The sequence below is a fragment of the Parasteatoda tepidariorum genome, chromosome 6, assembly GCF_982258835.1.
Source record: "Parasteatoda tepidariorum strain Cologne lab strain chromosome 6, Ptep-v5.0, whole genome shotgun sequence".
NCBI lineage: Eukaryota > Metazoa > Arthropoda > Arachnida > Araneae > Theridiidae > Parasteatoda > Parasteatoda tepidariorum.
The window spans coordinates 17,430,630-17,442,695 of record NC_141760.1 but is presented as its reverse complement, the minus strand read 5'-3'; the positions used below and the strand labels follow the sequence as shown (position 1 = coordinate 17,442,695).

General features: G+C 28.8%; 1 protein-coding gene across 3 annotated transcripts in view; it reads left to right on the top strand.

Moving 5' to 3' along the window:
* The first annotated feature begins 1,796 nt into the window (after positions 1 to 1,796).
* LOC107455995 (uncharacterized) overlaps positions 1,797 to 12,066 on the top strand; it is a 71,392-nt gene continuing 61,122 nt past the window's right edge. The window contains exons 1-2 of one of the 3 annotated variants that reach the window (XM_087165479.1): positions 1,889 to 2,036; positions 11,206 to 11,307. The gene's annotated coding sequence lies outside the window, so the exon portion shown is untranslated. Of the gene's footprint in view, positions 2,037 to 11,205; positions 11,308 to 12,066 lie in introns of all 3 variants that reach the window. The other 2 variants (XM_016073755.5, XM_071178942.2) reach the window with 2 other exon arrangements.

The following is a 12,066-nucleotide window of genomic DNA, read 5'->3' as shown; positions in this document are numbered from 1 at the left end:
ATTTTTGATTTATTGAAATATTTTTGCCAGTATTCTTGAAGAAGTTATTGTTTACTTTACCCTATAATATTCCTCTCCAGAGGTGGGGGTTAATTAATACCTTACCCCATAATAATTCCGCTTTCTTAAAAAAAATTTTTTTTAAAAATTCTGAAACTGAAGTTTTTCATTAAAGAGTCATTTAATTTTTTAGATGATTTAATTGTTATTAACACATGTATAGCAATAATAATATGCAATGTCTATTATGATAATTTTCTTATAATTTTTTCTATGATAATGTACATAAAAATTTTCTGGTTGAAAAAAAAAAAATTAGTAAAGCAATATGATAAAAAAATGCAAATAAAGCAAATAATAAAAAATAAATTGATTTTACTTTTTTAACTATTATAAGCAGCATTATGTTCTTCACTATGGGTCATGACCTGCTTAGTGGATCGTATGTCACTTTTTGGTAGTTAACGATAATGCGGTTACTAAAAATCCAGGGAGTTACTAAAATCCAGGGCTTAACTAAAAATCCAGGATGAACTTATTGTAAGCTTCATTAAAAAGATTGTCTTTTTTTTTTTGTAAAATTATATTTTTGAGTACAATTAATTTTTTACTTATCATAACTGATTTATGGTTTGTGAGTTTAATAACTTGTGAGTGTGACATTGAATTACTGTAAAATACGTATTTAATAAATTTGTTTATTCAAATAATATATGAAAAATACTGAAGAAAGCTTTAAAGTGTATAATTAAAATTCGTAGAATAGTTTTAAATAATTTATTTCTGCTTTTTTATTCAGGATAAAGATGATAAAGTTGTAATACTATTCCATTTCGCAATTAAAATAACTATTTTAATTCTGTGTCATACCTTTTTAATTCTTCAGTCACATATCCATAACATTACATTACTGATTCATAAATAAAAATAATTAATTTTTCGATATTATTCGTTAAATAATAATTCCTAATTTTGAAAGAACGTGAGCTGTTCATTTTAAAAAATCAGTGAGTCAAGAATAAAAATGAGGGACTATAATTTACGGCTATAAAGTGGGTCGCAATGTTTAAAAGTTTAGAAACCCCAAACTGAGATCATCGAAATTTCACCAGAAATAAAATTTGGGACGTTCTTGTTCTTTCATTTAAATCTTTGGTCAATAGCAACGAGCTCTTTTTTTACAAGTCCCGCATTGGACTGATCGTAAAGACAAGGTTCCCAGTAGAACACCGAAGTCAAGCATCACTGGCTGCGGTCAGTAAGCAAGTGGGTGGTCACTTTGATCAGCCCGAGAAGGGACAGAGGGTGCGCGGTATCGGTCCTCGTTAAACTGTTCTACCGTAAAGTGCAAGCATTACAGGTCTAAATTTTTTCAAGTGCAGGTCGTCGGGGTACTAAAGTAAGGGAGTCATCCCGTCTGCAGAGTCAAAAAATTTCGATGGCTTGTCTGCGGATCATCCTCAAGTATGCTTTCCAGACCGTCGCCAATAGCTCATTTTCTAGCTCTAATGAGACGTAAATAAAGTACCTAAGTACCTTTTTTTACATCAATAATAATAAACGTTTCGTTATAATTTTTTTTAAATAATAATTCCTATTATCGAAAGAACGTTATCCGTCTTTAAAATTCAATGCGCCGAGAATAAAAATGGGTCGCTATAATTTATAGATTCCGCTTTCTGAGAAAGTGGGTCGCTATGTTTAAAAGTTTGGAAGAAAGATCTTAGAAATTTCACCAAAAATTAAATTTGGCGCCGTTTTTGTTCTTTCATTAAATCATAGGTAAGATAGCTGATAGCCGTCACGCTCTGCAAAATATCTTTCACCGCATTTCGGCGTTGGCGATGAAAAGAGGGAGTTCATTGTGGTAACCCTAATTCTGAGTCTCAATGTGCTGTGTGCAGGAGTGGTGTTGTGATCTATGATATTAAATTTACGACGAAATATCATTACGACAAGGATTTTAAAAAAACTTTTCGAAGCCTTGGACATAAGTTAGCTTTATTCGATATCTTTTTATCCTAAACTTTGTACAGGTGAGTCCAATATCTTTATGTTTGGAAAATTTTGAATGGCGCGATTTTTTTTCTTTTTGGCTGTTATTGCAATAGGCTTAGTTGCGCCATGTTTGGTACGTGTAATGGAAAGATCTGGGTGGGATACATAATATGATTGAAAATCATGAAAGAAAATAAATCTCCCGTAATATTTTTTATGAATTATTGTCTGAAGCGCCGCTTAAAGCTATGCTGGATTGCAAGTTCAGTTATAAAATGGCGGTGCGGGCCAAATGCCACACCCCCTTAAAATGTAAATATGTTTTTGCCGCCGTCAGAATGCAGTGTTTTTCTTACGTTTCTTTATCTCATTTAATTACATCAGGTATTCTAATTGAATGTATGGAAGCTATTGGAATCACTAATGAAATCTACCGTATTTTCCAAAATAATTTTTTAATTTTTCAAAGAATTAATGGACATTTTGATATTTCTCGTACCTTGTCTACCCATTTACCTGAGTTATATAGTGTGTTTATTTATTTTATTTGCATTCTTAAATTCTTCTACTGTACATATTTGATTATTTGTGTGCTATTAGTTGAGATTGCTGATAATTTATTAAATATACAGGTTATACCCAATTAATTCGAATTACATGTTTGCACTCAATGAGTACGTTTAATTTGATTAAAAAATAAAAAGAGTTTAGATTTATCTGTATACATTTCTCATGATCCTTATTTGTAGAAAATAAAATATTACAGTTTTGGTATTGAGTTACAGTTTTAATATGTTTAATTCATTTTGTTCCAATTGTATTAGTTCTTATATACAATGGTGTACTAATTGAAATTTTTCGGAAATAATTTAAATTTTTTTTATTTAGTGTTCATTAAATGGAACAAGATTATAAAATCAAAAATAGTTAACACTGTTTTTCGAATTGAAATTTATATAATAAATTGCTGAGTTCTCCCTATAAATAAAAAAAGGGCAGGGTGCTTCCTCACAGAAATGGGTTTTATAAGGACACTCACTTAAAAATTTGTCAAATGTGTAATATTATGTAATAACTAAAATTAATCCTCAACAATGTTTAAATTACCCTCTTATACTATTATATGTGTGTGTTTGAAAAAGTAATATTTACTAATTATCAAAACGATAATTAAGCAAAAAAATTATAATAGTATTTAAATAATAATCAAACAATAATTAAAGACATCTTAAAAAAAATTTGTCACACCAAATTGGTTAAAAAAAAAAGAGTAATAAAGCTTAAATCTATATTTTAATTTAATAAATAATGTGGGATCATTGTTAATAAAGAGGTGCAATGTTTTTGAATTTTTTTGATTTGTGAAAGTCAAGCATTGAACAAGTCTCAAAATGATCTGATAGTCTGAATTTTTATAATTCAAAATTTTCTTAGTAAATTTAATGCTTTAAAAATAAAAAGGTACATAATAATGAGTAGCATGCCTTTTGTAAATTCATGCTTTCCAAGATTATTTCCATTATTTTTTCTTACCCCAATTTCCATTTGGGATCAAGATATTTGCACTATTATTACTGATTTAGAAATGCTTACTATTTGACAAGTTTATATTAAATACTAGTTTTAACTTTAACCTTTTAGTAGCCTTTCAAGTGCTAAACTATTGTATGTTTTTGCTGTTGATAAAATTTATTCCAGTATCTAAAAATCACGAGAGGGAAATATTTACAATAAGCAATGACTTTGTAATTAAAATTATTATTGAGTGTATTCTCAAAGTCATATTTAACCATTATTCCTCAGTGTATTCACAAAACCATATTTAACCTCAAAACCATTATTCTCAAAATTGTATTTAATAAGTCATCGTCACGGTTCATGTAAACATATTATTTTTAAAAAAAAGCAATTTGTGTTCTGTAATATTTCATTGAGTGATTAACAATTGATTTTTAAAAGGAGTGATTGATTAATTGAATGGAAATTTCCATCAAAATTATTTATTTTAAATTCATTCTCTATTGGACACTATGCATTAGGTGTTCAACATAGTGAATGTATATCTGTTAATCTTCTGCACTTACTGTATCATGTTGACAACTTTTTTCTTCTCGTGCAACTGCTTTATCAATCCATTGTTATGTTATGCAATTTCAAACCTAAGTAATTCTTGGTTCAAGTGTCAGTAGTTATTTGTAATTTAGCTAGATGTTTATTTGAGTGAAAATGAAGGAAAGCACCAGAAAATTCCTACTGATTTCCCTTCCATCTTGAACCTGATCATAGTGAGTAAAGCTTGTCTTCTACGGGCAATCTTTTACATTGCTACTCTTTGCCGTGTGGGTTACTTTCTTGTTATATTGCATTACGAAATATTCTTTGAAAAGTAACCGGAAAACAAATTCGATACTTTTCAGACTAAATGTGTTCGATGAATTTTAAAGATATACTGGCCAAATAAAATCGCAAACAGTGACCTCCATCATAAAAACAAAAACTAAATCCATTGTAGAAATGAAAAAATGAAGATGGTCTTGGATAGGATACATACTAAGAATGTCCTCAAAAGACCCAACTAAAAAAAAGGTGCAACGTGGGAGCCGGAAAGAAAATGGAAAAGTGTCCGGCCAAAACTAACTTACAGACAAATGATAATAAGGGATATATCCCTTATTATCATTTATAAGGGATATAATAATAGGGATGAGGGATATATCCCTTATTACTTATTATCATTAATAAGGGATATTATGACTATAGGGATGAGGGATGTATCCCTTATTACTTATTATCATTAATAAGGGATATTATGACTATAGGGATGAGGGATGTATCCCTTATTATGATGAAGGGATATATTACTTATTATCATTAATAAGGGATATTATGACTATAGGGATGAGGGATGTATCCCTTATTATGATGAAGGGATATATTACTTATTATCATTAATAAGGGATATAGTAATAGGAATGAGGGATATATCCCTTATTAATGATAATAAGGACTGCTGAATTTGTGGCCTCTTGTACCACCTGGTGTAAAGAGAACTCAGTAATCTTTGCGGCAAAAAATTAAATAAGAATTTAAAAAACAAGCTCATAGATGCCGTTGAAAATGGTAACCAAGCAAAATTATTCTGTCCCAATAGAGTGGGAAATTTAAATCTATGCTTTGAGATGTTTTAATTAAATTGTATTCAATTTTGTTGTACATATATATTTATTATTAAGGAACAAAAATGATTGCTTAGTAGCAGTTATAAGGTTGGTAAGCGAAAGCCACTCTTTCAGTAATGATTTAATAAGAACAGCATTATTAAAAATAAAATACAATAAAGAGTTCAGCAAATAATATTTTTTTACTTAGTCGTATGTATTGTATTTTTGACATAAAAGAAAAAAATATTGCGCACATTGTCTTATTAATAGAATTAAGTTTTTTTCTGTTTTCACTATAACTTACTCACATAATTACTTTTTTTAATAAATCAATTAACTCCATCTATGTTATAGACAAATTTTTCTTAACAATATTTTAGAAAGGAAAAAAAAATTTTTTTTTTTCAATAAGGCAAATTATTTAAATCTTATAACAATCGAATTGGTACTTCATTTTAGAATCTTAATGCTATATTCATAAAAGTTCCGAAACTTTCTCAAATATGACTTCAGTAGAAAGATTGGGAAAAGCATACAGATTAACTATTCTAAAACTTCTTTAAATACATTTCTAAAAAGTATATTTTGGTAGTACAGAACCCATTATCCGGAAATCAGAAAACCGGAAAACCAAAAAACCGGAACGAAATTCGATAAATTTTCCCGTCATTTTTGAAATTTTTTTTTTTTTTCCCTCATAAGATTTTAGGATTTTTCTTTCTTTTTTGAAAGATGTTCTCCTTACTATCATTTTGGAAATAATCATTAGTGTATTACTTCGTCGTTTTTTCTTCTTTTTAAGATTATTTCCAAATTTTTTTTTTTAGTTGGGTTTAACAATAAAAAAACGTCTTTTTGTAGCGATTCCGAAAACCGGAAAAATCAGTTATCCGGAATAGCGATGGTCCCGATCGTTCCGGATAATCGTTTCCCTACTGTACTAATTTTTGCATTTAGTACTTCAGGTTCTAATTTATCCAGAATGTTTTTTCATAAAGTTATACATAAATTTAACTGTTAATGTTTTATTTTTTTTTTCTAAACTCCTGTTTTTAGAATCTAGTGGCAATAGCATTGACATATATATTTTTCTTTCTGTCTTGAGAGAAATTTCAACAAAATGGATTTGCTAATGATTGATTGAATTTGCTTATTATGATGATTGATTAACACTTTTTAACTACAACTTGTCATTGTTAATGTAGTCATTCTCAATCATATTACTTGTTTCAATAGCTGAAAAAAATACTGCTTAATGAAGATTTAGTGTTTGGTTTCAACTACTCCTGTGCTATTCGTTATGAATCATTTGTCCTTGTTTTTACTGAAGGCCACCAGTGCTTATTTTTGTAGATTATATATTTAAATTATTTTTTGTTCCTATGCCTTTTCAGTTAAAGAATAGAATTTAAGGTGAAAATTTTTGTATTAAAATACTTTTGCTTAAAAAAAAAACAAAAAAGAAAGAAACGTTATTGATGTATTAATCCGATATTCCTATTACATCCTCAACACGTTTATCAAATTATGGAATATTTTGCATAACATAGCATATTTTGCATAATAATTTATGTAAATTTGAGGAAACTATTGGTTATCATTAGAAGGCATTTCTTTTTTGTACTTCTTGAAATCTTTTTATGTTATAAAAGTATACATTGTTATAAAAGTATACCAAGTGTATACATTGTAATTTTTTTATATTATCTGATCATGCATTTCGTGTATTTTGCTTGAAATATTTCTAATTTCCAATAGTCGGGTTGCAATCAGTAAAAAATGCAAACATTTTCTTACAAAGTTTTTTTTATTCTCTTTGATAAGTGCTTATAAAGATTTTTTTGTGTTTTATGTATGCTATTTAAATATATTCTGTAGACTGACAAAATACTTAATGACATTTACTTTTTGTAATATTTTAAAATGATTATAATGGGCAAAAGAACTGAAATTGGAGTTCAATTATCTATTACATTAACCCCTTGTGCTTGTAACTTGTAAAATTCCTTGGTCCCGCAGTGGACTGATCGTTAAGACACGGTTCCCAGCAGATCACCGAAGTCAAGCATCACTGGCTACGGTCAGTGTGCGGGTGGGTGACCACTTGGATCAGTCTGCGTAGGGACCGAGGGTGTGCGGTATTGGTCCTCGTTAAACTGTGCTACCGTAAAGTGCTCGACTTCGCGCGCAGGTCGTCGGGCTACCGAAGCGGGGGTGTCATCCCTTCCGCAGAGGATCAAAATTGTGATGGCATGTCTTCGGATCATCCTCCGGGATGTTTCCCAGACCGTCGCCAATAGCTCATTGTGCAGCTCTAGTGCGACGTAAAGTAACAATAACAATGTAAAATTCCTTGAAAATGACATATTTTTTTTAATGAAATTTATTAAATAAATGAGTCTCTAATAAAAATATATAGATAGTTAACGTAAAGTAGTAGCGGATTGAAAAGTGAGCTTAATTTTAAAGTTCTATTTAAAACAAAATACTTTCTCAAATTAACCAGATGCCACTGATTATTTCAGAGACTATGGAAATAAAAAAAAGGATTAAAAAACTTACTTTGTAATGGTCTTGCACAACGTATTAATTTAATTTTTACTTTATTAGCTTTTACAGTTTTTTTTAAAAATTAATTCCACATTTTAAGTTACCTAATTTTAACTTTACAAATCAGGTTATCAGCATGAAAAATAAATAAGTAAAAGCATTGTTTACCTGTAAAATATAAATATATCCTTAATCGAAAATTATTTTTTACTTGCAGTATTTGTTTATCAACCTTGGTATTCGCTGTTTTTATCACTTTTTTGATTTTAGATCTAAGACTAAAAGTGATTATTCTTTATTACAATTTTTTATTAATTAGCTCCAAAACTTGAATTTATTTTACTGTCTTCCTGCAACTGAAGAAACTACAAAAAATTGGTGCTCATGGAAATAATTTTCAGTCATTTGAATGGGTTTTTAAGTTTTTAAATAGAAAAAAATTTTTTAAGGGAAAATTTGTTATTAGTAATTTAAAATCTAACAAATCATTCCACGATGAAATCTCTAAGTTATACATTTTTCGAGCCACTGTTATTTCTATGGTCTGTTTAACGATAACTTCCATAAACATTTTGGAGTTTTTTTCTTATAATTTACGTTTTAGTGACTTTTAAGCTTTAAAATATATATACTACTTTAAAATACTTTTAATGAAATATTTTTTATAGAGCAAAATGGTAGTGCTAATTAGAAATATTTTTAAAACCTTGCATATCACAAATTTCAAGTAAACTGTGTAAGATACCTAAAATCATTCACTAATAGCAATATTAGATTCAGTATTAGAAATTCAGCAGTAATGGTATATCAGAACAGGTGATTGGATCAAATTATCTAAAAGAAATGTTTAATAATTTTCGCTGTTTTAGTTTTCAAAATAAAAATCCTTTTCAAAAAATCAATTCAAGAACATTTTATTTTTTTATAAACCCTTATTAAAAAACGAACCTTCACGCAATTTTCGAGAGAAGACCTCACAACCTTTAATTTTCTTTTCTAATACTCCTGTCTTACAAGTTAAACTAAACAATCCAGTTGTCCGAGCTCTTTCTACGCGTCTTATTTTGCCGCGCCAAAACTGAGTTTTCCCGATTCATCATAAATTCGATGCCAACGCGGAAGCTCTAGCTTTTTACCTGAGACATTGCATTAGAGCGAGTGTAATTAATTTAATAAATGTGTTAGCTCCTTTTCTCACTTAATGTAAATAAATGTTTTTTTATGAAAATGAGTGAAATTTTACTTAAGCTTGTAAAAGTTGGAGGAGAATTTACTAAGAACTTAGTTTCGTATTAATCATGATGGTGGAACATAGCTGATTTAACTTTTCAGGCAAGATAAACTTTGGCAACTAATTTCGATCTTATTTGACATAATCAGTTTGAGTCAATAGAATTTCTAAAAGCAGGCTTTTAATTTACTTTTGGCGTTGCGGAGAATGTTTAGTCTATAATTGAGAAGCTTCTGAATTGTATGTTAAAAAAGAAATCGAAGTGCTTATGACGTGACAGCAAAGTTATGAAACTATTTACTTTACTTTCATAAAGTTTATAAATAATTTTTTTTCAAAATTTTGAAGAAGAATTCTCTTTTTTACATCCTTGGATGACTTAGTAAGTACCTAGTGTAAAATGTTTTCGTTACATTATTAAATCTTTCTTAATTATTGTAAAATGTTTAGTGGAAATTAGAGTGCCTAAACAGACGACACCAGATTTGAGCTCAGGCGTAGCGGCTATATTTAGTCCCGTATCGTCGCTTTGTTAAATTTGTTATCGTAACTTTTTCAATCAAGCACTCTAGTAAAAATAGTTTAATGATTTCGGACACAATTTCTGTCTTTCGCCTTCTATTTTTTTAGAAAGTGCCATATTTATTTAAATAAGTTTGTTTTAGAAAGTTAAGTCTATCAGAAAAGAACAAATAAATAAATGTTTCTTATTAGAAAAACAGTTAGTATCGATACCATGGCGTATGCCATAATAGTTAAGATTAACTACCATAGATATAGGCCTAGATCTATACAATATATCAATATAAGGTGAAGTATATTCATCGCATTATTAAAGTTTTTTAAATGGAAATAGTTTACAATTACTAAATAAAAATGTTTTTATTTTAAGTGAAAATTGGGAAAATTTTACACATAATTTTTACTGTCTATCTACAACCATTTTGATTTTAAAAAGGCACTAATCCCTATTTTGCTTAAATTATTAAATGGCATTTATAAATATCTCTCATTTCAAAAAATAAATGTCGCTAAATCGTTAATTACATTGTTTTTCTGACACGAGAACAAAACTGAATCTATTTATTATGATGAATCAATTATTGTAGGTTTGGAATCAAATATTTTTATTCGATCTATAATAATTTTTGGATTCTCGTAAAATTAACTGTGCGCTGTTTATTACAGTGTAGGATAGAGGTTGAATAAACCGGATTAAGAAGTGATCGATACGTGAGGTTAATTAAACCCCTTTGCTGCAGGCTTTCGAGAATAGTTTGGAATTAAGCGGTAAATACAACCACCAACTGAGTCTGAAAAAAATAAATAATAATAAAGAAAAGAAAAGAAAACCCGTAAATTGACCTTAAATGATCTTGCTAAGTTTCCATCATAGCTCTAGTTATTGATACTTATAAAGTAACTCCCTGTTGTTAAAAGCTCTTGTGACTGTGACTTGCAACAATATCAAATTATTTTGTAAGCAGTTTTTTTTTAGTGATAAAAACTTTGTATTTTTGTAAATTTTAAATACCATTTAAAAGATGAAAAAAAATCTCTATTTTAATACGCTGAGTTGCCAGTCTGTAAGTCTAGCTCTCCACGCTACTAATAGAGATAGTGAAACAAAAAGTAAACATATTATTACAATTTCATTGACTAAAAATTATCACATTATGTCTCTTAAAATCTTTCGTCTTTAATTATCTTCGAATCGTTTCTCGTGGTGATTGAATTGCTGTCTGCATGCATTTAACTTACTAAGTTTGGTTGCATTTAACTTACTAAGTTACTTTATTCTATGAAATAATTAAAAAAATAACATAAATAAAAATATTTTTGTAAATTAAGGTCATTGGTCACAATTGCTTATAATTCATACTGACATTTTTATTTCTGGATTCCATTGCCATAGTTGTCAGTTCTATTGGATTTTGCTAGTTTCTTTTGGTCTCCTGGTTTTATAAAAGGTTTTGTGTATTTTATGAAAAATTTCTAGAAATTTTCCGGGAAAAAAATTCGTTATCAGAATAGATGTTTTCCTGAGTTTATTACACTTTCTTGCGTATTTATGTAAATATTTCCTCTTAGTTATGGGCTATGGGGTAAGCAGCATCGTTAATAATTATCATTTTTTTAAGCTTTTCTTTTTTTAAAATTAATTTAACAGTAAACATATTCAAAATGAATAAAATATCTATCACTATTTAAAATGATTAATTATAAGCTGTAATGAACAAAGCAAACTCTTTTTTTTACATTTAGGTGCCAATCATTAGGGGTCATACAAATATTACGTAATCACCTCGGATTGTGATTAGCTTGTTTTTGTTGAAAAGGGGGTAGGGGTATGAGCACAGTGCTTACGTAAGTCATTAAAATCTCCTTATTTTCAAATCATTTTTTCAAATACAAAAAGAAGAAACGTAATATAAAATTACAATTGGAAAACTTAGGTGGTTCACCATTTTCCTATTTTTGCTGACAAAAGGGTGTTGTAAAATTGTCAAAAATATGCTTACGCAATATTGAGTGTAAAAAAAATGGTAGTCAATTTCAACTTATTATTAGTGTAAAATAGTTCTTTTTTTTATAAATTAAATGCGTCTTAAATATTTTACCATTTTATTTTTACAATAGTTAGAATAAATTTTATAATTTGTATAATTTACTGGAATTTTTTCTTTTCACATTGATGTGGCAGCAATACAGTTCATAAAAAATTGGTATCATAATGACTTGTTCTTAAGGGCTTTAATAATCTAAAAATGTAGCTTAATTGTTTTAGGCAAAGTAATTAAAAAGTTGCTGCAGTGCTTAAAGTTGGGGTTAAAAAAACACTACTTAACATTTTTTTTTTACCACCAGAGAGTCTATAGCCTCTATGAACTCGAGTTACTTTCGGTCAGGGGACACGCCCATTTATTCTTTCTTCTCGCTTGAGCTACAGTGGATGCAATTCTATGCTTCTTAGGCAATTTATACAAATGATTAACAATAGTTTATCCCATTAAATTGTGGTTGAAACTCCAACCTATTCGGGATTCAAATATTTCATCGTGTTCAGTATAACAGGATTCCGTGGCTAATTTACTCCTCAGCTGAAGTAGCTGTCTCAGTGATTAA